The following is a 14,935-nucleotide window of genomic DNA, read 5'->3' as shown; positions in this document are numbered from 1 at the left end:
ATTCAGAGTCATCTTCTATAGAATCTGTGGTAGAGGAAGAGGTCAACCAAAGATTCCATACCTTTTCAAACTTTTTGGAGTAACCCCCAGATAAGTAGGTCACTTTATAAAGAGGGACAGCTGAATTAACCAGTTAAGTAGCCCATATGGAAGGATCCAGTATTGATTGAAATTCTGGTAAACTGGGACTGAATCAGTGTGGAGTGTTAGGAGACCTATGTCCTCTAGAAACATTAGGCTTGACCACAGTGATGTGCCAAGCTTTAATGACTGACAAAATTGCAGGGGTGAGAGGTGGATAGGAGGCCCTCAGTCCTCTGTACAGGAGATTGCGTAATGTTTCGTAGGAGAATGAATATGCTACCTCCAGTACCACTGAGGCATTTGTATCATCAAAGATTAGCCAATTATGGGCATGGGTGAGCATAGCTGCTAAATAATAAGTGTAAAGATCTTGACATACCAGTACACCGTGTGTCCAGGGCCTACAAAGTAACTTCCTACCAAAACGGGCTGGGATTGCCATAGAAAAGTTGAGACAATAGAGTCAAACTGTTGAAAGAAAGTTCTTGGGATCCAGACAGGGCAGTATTGTAAACAAATCTAATAACACCAGGAGAATTTTTAATTTTGATCAGATTAATGCATCCACAATATGAGATAGAGGTAAATGGGCCCAAGCTTTCAGCTTCCGTTTACATCACTGCAATGCAGGCAATAAATTTAAGTTTAGTAAAAATCTTTTATATCAGAGGAGATGGTGACTCTGAGATAGCAGATGGTAACCACCCATTGTAGTGGAAGATCAGGATCTGCTACTGCTCTTGCCCCTGGGTCAACCACGAGGATTAGCGATATGTCTCAGTGGGTCCTAAGGTCAGAGAACTCCACAAAACGAGCAAGGATTTGCAGAGCCTCCAAGAGCGAGGAGCCTGGATCATGAAGAAATAAAATTAAGTTATCAATTTTTCAACTATGGGGCACACCTTGATCCCAGCTACATCTGGTGACATCCTCAATGCCTTCACGAGGGGTTCCATAGCCAAAGAAAATAGGGCGGGGGAAAGAGGGCACCCCTGTCTCATCCCCCTTCATATTGAAAACGGAGATGAGAGTTTCCTTCCCAATTTAATATGTGCTGTAGGGGCTTTGTATAAAATCTCAATCCACCTATGGAAAACAAGGTCAAAACCAAATGCTTCCAGAACTGCCATCATATAATTCCACTGGACTGAATCAAATGCTTTTTCTATGTCCAACACAACCAACACTGCGGTCGCAGAATTATCAGGAGGAAGTTGAAGGTGTGCGAGGACCCTGCAGATATTGATATCTGTAGATTTAGCAGACATAAATCCAGTTTGATCAGTATTTATAAGGGATGGCAGGACCTTCACCAGCCTGGTAGCCAAAACGTTAGTAAGGATTTTTAAGTCATAGCTCAATAGCAAGATAGGTCTACAGGAAGAACAACAGGTTAAATCCTTCCCAAAGTTTGATAATAGCACTATATGTGCCTGGTACCTAGATTTAGCTAGCTCACCTGCTTCTAAATAGGACTCAAAGAGTTTTTGCAATTAAGGGACTAATATGGGTTAATATTCTTTGTACCATTCCCCAGATAGTCAGTCAGGACCTGAGGATTTAGTGGGTGAAAATTAGCAAATAGCAACCTCTATTTCAAGAGGGTCAAGGGGGACTCCAAACTGCTCACCTCTTCTGAAGAGAGGGAGGGCAGGTGAATCCCCCCTAATTCCTCTGCCAGGGGCCATGAAGGACCAAATGGGTAGACACCATATAACAAGCTGTAATATGAACAAAGTTCCTATAAAATAACAGGGTCAGTGATGCATTCTCCAGTCAAAGTTCTGGGATTACAGTTTGATAACAGGGATCTGCCACCAGGTTAGCCAAAAGCCTCCCATTTTTGTCAAACATTTGGTGTCAGATTGCGTTAACGTAGTGTAATGGAGGTGCAAATCCCTCCTAGCACTTGTCAGATGAGAATATGCCTCTGAGTCTAGATCTGTCACGAAGTTTGCTGCAGCTTCAAACTCTATATGGACAGTCTTCATAGAGGATACAGTTAGGTCCATATACATTTGGTCACAGGCACAATTTTCATACTTTTGGCTCTGTATGCCCCCAGAATAAATTAAAACAAAACAATCCAAATGAATTTGAAGTGCAGACTTTCAGCTTTAATTCAAAGGGTTGAACGTAAATATCAAGTACAAATTTTAGGAACTGCAACCATTTTTATACAGAGTCTCTCCATTTTCAGGGGCTCAATTGTAATTGGACAAATGAATATAATCATAAATAAAATGTTTATTTTTAATATTTTGTTGAGAATCCTTTACTGGCAATGACTGCCTGAAGTCTGGAACCCATGGACATCACCAAAGACTGGGTTTCCTCCTTTCTGATGCTTTGTCAGGCACTAACTGCAGCTGTCTTCAGTTGTTCTTTGTGGGTCTTTTTGCCTTCAATTTTGCCTTCAGCGAGTAAAATGCATGCTCAATTGGGTTGAGATCAGGTGACTGACTCAGCCATTGCATCAGCCATTGCAGAATATTCCACTTTTTTTCCTTCATCCAGCTGCTTCTGTCACGTCATAAATAAACACCAATGACCCTTTGCCACTGGAAGCCATGCATGCCCATGACATCACACTGCCTCCACCATGTTTTACAGATGACGTTGTGTGCTTTGGATCATGAGCTGTTCCAACCCTTCTCCACGCTTTTTTCTTCCTGTCATTCTGGTACAGATAAATCTTAGTTTCATCCGTCCAAAGTATGCTTTTCCAAAACTGGGTTTTTTATATCTTTTTTGGCAAAGTCTAATCTGGTTTTTCTATTCTTCAGGCTTATGAATGGTTTGCACCTTGTCGTGAACCCTCTGTATTTGCGCTGGTGAAGTCTACTCTTGATTGTAGACCTTGTCCATGCTTTTTTATGTTGCTGAGCTCATCAGTGCATTCTTCTTTCCTCAGAATGTACCACATTCTTGATTTGGCCACTCCTAATGTTGCTGCTATCGCTCTGATGGATTTATTTAATTTTTGAAGCCTTACAATGGCCTGTTTCACTTGCATGAACAGCTCTTTTGAGCGCATAATGTAGGTTCACAGCAATAGATTCCAAATGCAAATACCACACTTAGAATCAACTCCAGACCTTATACCTGCTTAATGGATGAAGAAATAATGAAGGAGGAGCCCATACCTGGCCATGAAACAGCTTGTGATTCAGTTGACCAATTACTTTTGGTCCCTTGAAAAAGGGTGGATGGCTACTCTTAAGAGTTGTAATTTCTAAATCCTTCCTCCAATTTGGATGTACATACCCTCTGTCAAGAGCCGACTGGCGGTAGCCTCTAGCAACCCACAGACCGGAATTCCTCAGGGCACGCAATCTAAGCCTCAGTCTGCTGATTCACCAGAGCCCCTGATGGTGGGGATGGACTTGAAGCAGCCTGAGACCAGGTCACAACCCCCAAGTACAACCAGCTGTGGTAGAGGCAGCTGCCAATGGCGGAAAACAGGTGAGATCCAGACGTGAAGAGGTATAACATAGTCAGACAGGCTGGGTTGGTAACAGTGGAGCAAATAGTACAGAGCGGTAGGCAAAAGAATAAAACAGGTCACGGGCCAGGTTCAGCAACAGGAGGTCAGGCAATCAGGATCAGGCAGAGAATAGTCAGGACGAGCAAGAGGTCAGAGCAGGAGAGGACAACAGGATCAGGAACAGGCTGGGTCGGCAACAAATCAATCAAGGATACAGGAGAAATCAGGAACACAGGAAACAAGACCATAGGGCAGTTTGGAGGAGCACAGGGCTGGTTTAAATAGTGCGCCCTGTGCTCTCATTGGTGCCAGGTGTGCGTCCACAATCGCAAGTGCGCATGCGCGGCCGCCGCGATCGCCCAAGCCCCAGTGCTCGCCGGCTAATGTGCATCGGCGTTCTGCGCATGCGCATACCCGTATGCTGCCAAGATTCCTGACACCCTCAAATTAAACCTGAGACTGTGCACTTTCAGCCCATCTCCATTAAAGAACTATAGCTGGAATATGTTTTGGTAAATACCTGAAAAAAACTAAAATTGTGCCTGTGTCCAAATATATATGAACCTAACTGTATATACTCTTCCCTAGTATGAGCTTTGCAAGCCTCCCACAACACTGCAGGGGAAGCTGTGTCTTCATTGGAGTTCTAATTATCAGATAATCTGGGAGAAACCAATTATTGGATCTTAGAATCCTGGACCCAGCGCGTGGCTAGCCACCAACATCCTAGGTCCTAACGAGCCTCCAAGGTCAAAAGAACCTCTAAAGGCAAGTGACCGAGAGACCCGCCAGGGGTATATAAACATTTACCAAGGCCCATAAATGGACATGTAGATCCAGTAGCAAAAATACATATCGGCCCCCAGGGTCTGTAATAACATGTTCCACTTTATAGGGAAGTGACTTATTCAGCAGGATGGCAACCCCTTTGGTATAAGTAGAGTATATAGCGTGGAAACCCTGTGTTACTCAGGATCTCTGTAAAGCAAGCATTGGATGACCAACCAGGTGTGTGAGACACAATTCTTAAGTAACATCTCTATATTAGACTTATTTAAAAGAGTAGGCCACAAAAATAATGGGTTTAGAATATGCAACCCCAGTTAATGCATAAAAGCAGAACACTGGTAAAATAGAAATATTAAAATTAACAACATTTAAGAAATTATACAGTTAGGAGTAGTAAGCTTCAACTATTTAATTGCAACACCAGCAGCACGAGGGGGAAGAAAAGGCTTGTTAATATATCAGCTCCCTCTGTGCCACTGGTGCCGCAATGGGCATGCAGAGAATTATGTAAATGTACAGGTCAAACTCGAAAAATTAGAAGATCGTGCAAAAGTTCATTTATTTCAGTAATGCAACTTAAAAGGTGAAACTAATATATGAGATAGACTCATTACATGCAAAGCAAGATAGTTCAAGCCGTGATTTGTCATCATTGTGATGATTATGGTTTACAGCTCATGAAAACCCCAAATCCACAATCTCAGAAAATTAGAATATTGTGAAAAGGTGCAATATTCTAGGCTCAAAGTGTCCCACTCTAATCAGCTAATTAGGCCTTAACACCTACAAAGGGTTCCTGAGCCTTTAAATGGTCTCTCAGTCTGGTTCAGTAAGAATCACAATCATGGGAAAGACTGCTGACCTGACAGTTGTGCAGAAAACCATCGACGCCCTCCATAAGGAGGGAGAGCCTCAAAAGGTAATTGCAAAAGAAGTTGGATGTTCCCAAAGTGCTGTATCAAAGCACATTAATAGAAAGTTATGTGGAAGGGAAAAGTGTGGAAGAAAAAGGTGCACAAGCAGCAGGGATGACCGCAGCCTGGAGAGGATTGTCAGGAAAAGGCTATTCAAAAGGGTTGGGGACAGGGGCGGACTGACCATTCGAGCAGTTCCCGAGGGCCTGGGGTCAGTAGGGGGCCCCATGAAATGCCCCTGGTACCTTTTTTATAGGCTTTTTTGGGTGTGGGCAAGGGCACACGGGGCCCCATGATCCCCTATTGCCTGGGGGCCCCATGAGTTGCCAGTCCGCCCCTGATTGGGGACTTTCAAATCAAGAGCCACCACACACAGACAGATCCTGGACATGGGCTTCAAATGTCATATTCCTCTTGTCAAGCCACTCCTTAACAACAAAAAACGTCAGAAGCATCTTACCCGGGTTAAAGAAAAACAGACCTGGTCTGTTGCTCAGTGGTCCAAAGTCCTCTTTTCTGATGAGAGCAACTTTTGCATCTCATTTGGAAACCAAGGACCCAGAGTATGGAGGAAGAATGGAGAGGCACACACTGCAAGATGCTTGAAGTCCAGTGTGAAGTTTCCACAGTCTGTGTTGATTTGGGGAGCCATGTCATCTGCTGGTGTTGGTCCACTGTGCTTCATTAAGTCCAGGGTCAACGCAGCCGTCTACCAGGAGATTGTGGAGCACTTCATGCTTCCTTCCGCAGACAAGCTTTATGGGGATGCTGACTTCATTTTCCAGCAGGACTTGGCACATGCCCACATTGCCAAAAGCACCAAAACCTGGTTCAATGACCGTGGGATTACTGTGCTTGATTGGCCAGCAAACTCGCCTGACCTGAACCCAATAGAGAATCTATGGGGCATTGCCAAGAGAAAGATGAGAGACATGAGACCGAACAATGCAGAAGAGCTGAAGGCCGCTATTGAAGCATCCTGGTCTTCCATAACACCTCAGCAGTGCCACAGGCTGATAGCTTCCATGCCACACTGTATTCAGCCAGTAATTGCTGCAAAGGGGGCCCAAACCAAGTACTGAGTACATATGCATGCTTAAACTTTTCAGAGGTCCGATATTGTTCTATGTACAATCCTTGTTTTATTGATTGCATGTAATTCTAATTTTCTGAGATTGTGGATTTGGGGTTTTCATGAGCTGTAAGCCATAATCATCACAATTATGACAAATCACGCCTTGAACTATCTTGCTTTGCATGTAATGAGTCTATCTCATATAATAGTTTCACCTTTTAAGTTGCATTACTGAAATAAATGAACTTTTGCACGATATTCTAATTTTTCGAGTTTCACCTGTACACTCTGAAATTACTAGATATAAATACCCTAAGTTAAATAACAATGGCCTTAGAAAAGAAAAGGTCCCTTTAACTAAAGATTGCAACTTGAGTCCTGCGATGTTTAAAGTTCCTGATATTGTGATATCTGCTGTCTTCTGCTATCAATGGCGGGGCCCATTAGAATTAGTGAATATTGGTAATTCAATGAGTTAAACAGATAAGTTGTGGCACTGCTCAAAGAAATGCTCTGCTGGTAACTGAGGTGTAAAGATGTCTGCATGCAGTGTCTCTAGAGTGATGACAGAGTTTGGGCATCCGCCCACTCACCAATCCCATGGATAGCAGGGCCTTCTAGGAACAAGAGTTCTTGCCCAGGGATGTGCAGAGTTACCGTCTGTGAGCAGAGATATCTGTGTGAAGAGCAGACAGTGACAATCCCGATGTAGAGAAGCTGATGTGATGTGCAGAGTCCCATAGCAGTAGGCCAGCAGTCTGTCTCTGGAGGGGAACGGCAATCCCCCATGTTCAGCTCTGAATCCCACGTCAAGAGAGAGAGCCAGTCCCATGCTGTAGAATATATCTGCTTTCCCAGCATCCTTTTAATTTGCCAGCTCTTTGGTAGTTATAGTTTAATCAGCACTTAGGAATACAGGATGTATTAGCTATGGGACTACAGGTCTAACGATCTTCTGCTCTCAGAAAAACTGAATATACTCTGCTAATAGGAAGTGATGTAGCAGCCCCAGTACAGGGCACTGGGGGGAAAAGGATTAATCAGTCTCATCTGTAAATATTCCTGTATGGCATAATAGCACCTGGCTACATTATATATATATATATATATATACAGTATATATATATATATAAATATATATATATATACATACATACACACACACACACACACACACACACACACACACACACACACACACGTACTTATAAATAAATGTAAAGAAATATGTTAAAATTTATTAAAACATGGACGGTGTCAGTAGGGCAGAGGTTGGTGTCAGAAGGACAGTGAATGGTGTTAGTCAGTAGAGCAGTGAATGGTATCAGTAGAGTAGAGGAAGGTGTAAATAGGGCAGTGGACTTTGTCAGTAGGGCAGAGGATGGTGTCAGTGTTAGTAGAGCAGTGGACGGTTTCAGTAGGGCAGAGGTTGGTGTCAGTGTCAGTAGAGCAGTGGACGGTTTCAGTAGGGCAGAGACTGGTGTCAGTAGAGCAGTGAATAGTGTCAGAAGGGCAGAGGATGGTGTCAGTAGGGCAGAGGATGGTGTCAGTAGGGCAGAGGATGGTGTCAGTAGGGCAGAGGATGGTGTCAGTTATTACATTTTTTTCTTTTTTTCTTTGTACAATTTTTGGCTTTGGTGGAATATCAAGGGTCTACACAGACCTCTAGTGTCTCACATTTGGGATAGAGAAAGGGACTGAGGACAGAGATTCCTCAGTTCCTTTCTCTGCATCCTCAGCTGCACTGAACAGTGAATGATTAGGAAGTTCTCCGAGTGGCTTCCTGTTCATTCACAATTAGTAAACGCAATTTACTATGCTTCAGTGATGAATAAACACAGTGAGTGATTGGTACCGATCACTCACTGTGATCATTTAGAAAAGGAAGGAGACGATAAATTACATACTTACATGCCCCATTCTTCACCCTGAAACATCCCCGGAAACAGCTGGTGGGAGAGAGGAGCCAGCATCGTTGTGGGGGAGGAGGGGCAGTCACACCCACACATCTATGGTTGGTCACATGATTGGTAACCGGTCACTGATCATTACTAGAGACCAGGAGTTGTCTTTGATAACTTGGTAACTGTGCTGGGAGCGTGCACAAAGAATAGAGGCTCTGCTGCCCTCAGAGCATGAAGAATGACTCCATGGAAAATACCCAGTTAAACCCACACCTAATGACCCAAAAATAAACAAAATCCATTATTAACATTAAGTTTATATAAAAAGTTTAGTACAGTATACCAGGAAGAGGGACATTTGAGGGACAAAGGGATTTGGTTCCAATACGAAGACAGTCCCTCCAAATCAGGGACAGTTAGGAGGTATTTATATATGGGACAATGACTTTTATTTGTTGCATTCTTGTTCTGTGCCATTGAGAAGTACTGAAGACAGACAATTGGAATTTTCTCTGATGGGAATTGTGAGCTCTTTCAGGGCAGGGCCTTGTGTAAATAGTTTAATGTTCTTTGTAATGGGCTGCTATAGAGATTAAACAATAAATATATTTGGTCACCTACTGAGAACGCAAAAGAGGTTGTTATGGTAAGTAGATGAGTGTCTGGCTTTGCCATGGCAACTTGGTCTGGGTGGAACCTGTTAACTTGTGTGTGTTAGACTGCATTGCTATGGTAACTATTGGAGGTGGAGGAGTTTGGTGGGTACAATGTGGTGCTATGGAGACCAGTGTCAGATCAGAACCTGTAATAATAGCAACTGATTGGACTTCCTTGCTTGGGGTTATCATGGTAAACTGTTGAGGGAGCAAAGCTTACCAATATGGATATAGTGGAGGGCATTGGCAATCTGGTGGTGACTGGATATGGTGGAAGAGTCTTATGATATCTTTCCTATTAGTACAGCTAAGCTGACCATACTTGCATCGGTTCACCATGGACCAGCCGAATTTCGATCTGTGTGTGGCCACTGTGGCTGAACAGAAGTTGATCTACAGATTGACAAACACTTTAATTGAACAAGCCGATGATAGAAACGGATTGGTTGTTATGCACAGCTGCTCCAGATTCTATCTGCTCCAGTTTAACTGCTTTCCAGCTGCCCTATAGCAGAAATACTGCTACAGGGTGGCAGGGCTGCCCAAAATTACGTGTATATATATATATATATATACACGTAGATAATTACAAAACACCTCCTGCACTCACAAGGACTCCTACCCTATAACCATAAGCTGCTGACACTAAACTTATACCCAAAATAAGTGAATAAACAGTGCAAAAATTATGAGTGCAGCGCTAATTAGTATCTAATAGAACCGTAAAACAATATATACTCAATCCCCAAAATAAATCCAAGATACTCAATACATATACAGTGTCATGCATGTATTCCCTCATGGGGAATATCTCATGCAAAAACGTGAAAATAAAGTAATATACACTATAATAACATATATACTAATAATAAACAGTGCCACATAAAAAGTGCACAAAAGGAATAAACGATAGTTCAAATACGAGAAAAGACCAAAGTTAATAATAATAATACTGATGATGCTGTGCTTAATGATGAACTTCACACTCCACTCTTCATGCAAAATTATGTGCAGTGTACGTGATTCACACGTGACAATCCTTAACAGCCAAAATGCCCCCTCACCTCCTTCCTTAGACCCCAAGGGGCCAGCACGCTTTCAGGATCACACGATCCTATCAATATGGATCACTCTCTAGAAAATATCTTCCTCCTCCAGCGTCCACCAATTTAGCAGCCAGCTCCTCCCAGGGTCATAGTAAGACACAAGCAGAGACCCTCCATAGTGCAACCAGTAATTTTATTGGTAATAGGTATAAAAAGTTGATTTCCACTCAAAACGATGAATCTTCCAGCCTCCTGCCACATGCTATGGGTGTACTGCATGGGTAATACACAGGGTGTTCCAATTTGGCCCCCACGCCGGAAATGACGTCACTGCGATTACCGGAAGCTCCTCCCCACGTACCGACTAGTTGTGTCACGCCCACTTCGTGACTTCATCAGGGTAACATCAGGTCCTACCCTCGCCACCATTGGCGGCATCAGCTCTCGATCACCAGGTCCCAGCCGGTGATTCCCCACCGGCACCCAGCGATCGCCGAGTATCACTGACAGGGAAGAGACCTGTATGTAAACAATACAGATCTCTCCCCTGTCAGCTCATGCACATTGCTTTGTATGGATCCGCATAGCAGAGCCATACAAAGCAATGTGCTGCCACAGTGAAAGACACATGCAGCGCACAGTAAAACAGCACACAGTTAACCCTTTGTTCGCCCCAGATGTTAACCCCTTCCTGCCCAGTGCCATTAGTACAGTGTCAGTGCTTTTTATTAGCACTGCTCACTGCATTAGTGTCATTGACAGTTAGTCAGTTCCCCCGCAGTGTCAGAATGCCCCCCACAGTCCCTCTATAAGTCACTGATCGCCGCCATTACTAGCATACAAAAATAAATCCAGTATATATACCGCCATTTGTACATGCTATAACTTTCATGTAAACCAATTAATTTACACGTATTGGGATTTTATTAGCAAAGACATGTAGCAGAATACATTTTGGCCTAAATTTATGACGAAATTTAATTTTTTACTGGACATGTTTAATAGCAAAAAGTCAAAAATATTGTTTTCTTCTCAAAATTGTTGGCCTTTTCTTGTTTACAGCACAAACATTATAAAACGCACAGGCGATCAAATACCACCTAAAGAAATCTCCATTTGTAGGAAAAAATGTCATTTGGGTGCAGTGTTGCATAACCGCGCAATTGTCAGTTAAAGTAACGCTGCGCCGTCTTGTGAAAAATGGCCTGGTCAGGAAGGGGGGGGGGGTATCTCCTCTGGAGGGCAAGCGGTTAATAAATTCCCTGCATTATTGTGTTTGTGATACATACCATGCCTTATATTTGTACGTACGTAGAGCAAACGTGTTTGTCCAAGCTTGGACATTGTACCTTCTGCTCCTTGAATATGCTGCCTTTGCTCCTGATGATTGACACAAGGAATTCCTTCTGCATTTAATCCAATTCCTAACAGCTTAGAAATTCTTTCAGGTAGGAAAAAGTAACCTGTCGTCCGAAACCCCCTCCCACCCCAACTGACAGGACTGTAGATTACACTGCACTGCTGATACACATCTGTTCTAGTTTCTGCAAACCTTGCATCCAGCTGTCAGTGTGAAATCCCAATGTGACACTTAGTGAAAACCTCCCTTTGCCTGCTATGCACTATCCGTTTTCATTTAAAAGTCAGAAGTCCCCATCGCTATACTAGACCTGGATCACTGACACAAAGTTTTAAAGGAAGAGTCAGTACAGTGTCCAGGCAACTAGCACCTGGCCCTAATGCTGGCTGCATAACAAAATGATCCCTGCATGTATAAAGCCAGTGGTGTATTTTGTTTTTGTGCTGCCCTAGGCAACACAAAAAACAGGCCCCCCCAAATAAAAAAAAAGAGACAGAGGAACGACAGTTGGACACCGTCCAGCAGCCCCAAACCTGTCTCAGATTACTCATCTCTTCTACACCATCCTCAGGACCTGCATGGAGAGATGGAGGGCCAGTTCACACTACATGCGTTATAGTTGCTTTTTTTTTTTGCATCCAAAACAGAAAGTAGGTGATATGGTTGTCAATGTCATAGTTCACATCAGTGCTTGCAGTTCCAGTGCGTTCTGGTTGCAGAAAAAAAAAGGATGCATTTTTCTTGCACAGGACTGTACTGGAACACGGTAAAATGCATCAAAAACGCACCAGCACGCACCAAAAATGCACTGGAACGCACATGTCCCTATTCAAATTGAAGAAAAAAAGAGGGGAAAAATGAACTGGAATGCATAAAAAACACAATGGAACGCGTTAAAAATGCACTGGAGCGTGCCAAAAACACGTAAAAAACTTGCATGCAAAAACACATCCGGAATGCATCTGGACTGCTGTTCCATAGTGTGAACCAACACTTAGGGTGGTTGTAAACCTCAAACAAGCATATCTCTCTATAGTGTGTACTTGTCTCAATTAAGAGCACTGTGTCATATCTGTCTGCTGCCTCGTTCCTCTCCATTAGCATTAATAATTTCTGACACGTTTTCCTGACACCAAAAAAAAAAAAATGGTGACAGGGGAGGGATCTCCAGCTCTGTTCCTGTGAGCTCTGTGGAGTGGGCTGTGTCTCTTCTCTCCAATCAGCTCTAAGATCTCTCCTCACTGAGCCATGCAGAGTGTAATTTCAGCTCTCTCCCTCCTCGTTTTCTGAACTCTAAGACAAGCTTAATAAATTCAGGACTTTGAACGGATGTAGAGAAGAGAGAGCTGCAGAAAGACAGGCAGAACTTATGTAGGAGGTTTTGTTTCATCTCTGAGGTCAGTCACGTCACTGCATATATGTTTGGCTTTACAACCAATTTAGCAATGCACTAACTCTGAGCGGCAAGCTGTGCTATCTATGACAACTTCCCAGCACATACTCTGAGCACTGGCACTTCTTAGAGTTGCTCTTAATTACCAGCAGTTTCTTAATCTGCCAACTGCCTGTAATTTTTAAAAACTTGTCTCAGCCATAATAACGGATTCTTAAAGTGGCACAAATAAAGATGTTTGGGGTTAATAAAAAAATACATTTTCATAATCACCTCTATGCTGCAGCAACGGTCTGATGCTGCAGCTGTCCCATGTTGCTCACAAGTGCTCACATGACCACCGATTGCTCCGTTCTCAGTTTTCGTGAAGCAGAGAGCAATGACTGTCAGTCATCACTTTCCACTCGGCTCTTGCAGGCAGTTACTTGAGTGCAGGGCTGTAAAGGGGCGGACGCAGTGATCTTCGACCCTCAGCCATGCACGAGATCAATTGGCAATCAGACAGCTGGGTGGATTTTTTTTTTGGCAAATTGGCACTCCTACTGTGCAGTAGACTTTAAATACATAAAAGTGCAGCACTTAAAAAATTACAAATAAATAAGAAAACAGTGAAAAATGTGCCCTGATGATACCTGTGACGAAACACGTAGGGTGGAGCCACACACACAAGCTACTGCGCATGCACGAACGGCCGGTGGCCATTTTGGAAACTGGTAAATTTGGATTTGTTTTTGCCAATCAATGCCTAATGATGTTTACTTACATGTGAGTGCAACCATACTTTAAATTAATGTTGTGATTACACTATGTGGAGCATTCTTTATTTGCATGTTTCTACTAGTCCAAGTCTTATCCTGAATGGTTTAGCTACCCTAATTAAGATCCATTGTTTGGAAGATCCTTATCTGCTGTTTTGGTGATCTGGAGGAGGATTTGAGTGTCCAGCTTTCTGGATTGTTTAACAAAGTGCGATTGACCACTCTTAACAGGGGGTCATGCCTTTCTGGCAAGACTTCTGTAGTAGTGGTTGGTGACACAACTGTCCTTGGATTTCGTTTGTTTCATCACAGCCTCTGGGACTTTTCTTTTATTTTTGGATGGACTATTTTTTTTTTTTTTTTTTTTTACACATTTTTCACTGTTTTCTTATTATTGTTTGTAACTTGTTAAGCCATGTACTTTTATGTATTTAGTGTTGATTGTCTAGTATTAGGGTTTTTGTGTTCAGCTACTATATGTTTTACACCTAATTTTTGATTATTGATTATCTATTGCGGTTCTTATTTGCGCTGGTTTATATATATATATATATATATATATATATATATATATATATATATATATATATATATATATATATATATATCCTTGTGCAGTAGACTTAGTAGTTACCTTGACCACGGGACCAGGCGTGACATCGTTTGTTACCGGACATGTTAGTTGGAACACACTTCTGGTCGCAGCAACGGTGTTCGTTCCATGCTGCTTAGCCTGCAGGAGTTCATCCTCCTGGTCATGTTTTTTCTTTTTCCCCAAATACTGGCCAGCTATCTATTAAAGTGTTACTAAACCTAGGCCCCTGCATTCACTATATCTGATCTCCCACAGTACACAGAACACAGAAATGCAATTATTTTTGTAAATATAAACTGCTAAATACCTTTTCTCATTAGCAGTTAGAGCAGTCTTGTGACTTCTACCAGTGTCCAGCCAAGTGCTAGCTAATGCTTGTAGGAGAAGTTTTCTTTCTGCTCTAGGAGGGTGCAAAACCCCTGACTTCTGTCTGACCAGTGCTGATTGGCTCTGTGCTGATCACATGCACTCTCCCAAGAAAAAAAAATCTCTAGCAACACACACCAAACTGAGCATGTGCAGAATGCCTATGGTTCAGTCTGTCTTATCAGGAGATAAGAGGCGGTTGCTTAAACAAGGGGAGGAACAGAGCATTCAGGATCAAACATCCTTTTTACACAATGCAGAGGATTAACCCCTTAGGTTCCACAGTGAGTATAACAAGCATGCTTTACTGCATATACAGACTGATTTTTCTGTTGTGGGTTTAGTAACACTTTAACCACTATGGAGTTAAACACTGTTGTTGGGGGCATCAGCAAGCACTCCATGAGTAATACAGCCTTTTGTGAGTACATATTTCTAGAATTAAACGATGGATCTTTTGAGGTACAGTACCATGGCCTAGTCACATAAACTTCTGTTTTCCTATTTA

This window comes from Staurois parvus, unplaced genomic scaffold (assembly GCF_062004578.1).
Source record: "Staurois parvus isolate SC_StPar_1 unplaced genomic scaffold, SC_StPar_1.0 ptg000686l, whole genome shotgun sequence".
Lineage (NCBI taxonomy): Eukaryota > Metazoa > Chordata > Amphibia > Anura > Ranidae > Staurois > Staurois parvus.
The sequence above is the reverse complement of the archived record's forward strand: the minus strand, read 5'-3'. Positions refer to the sequence as shown.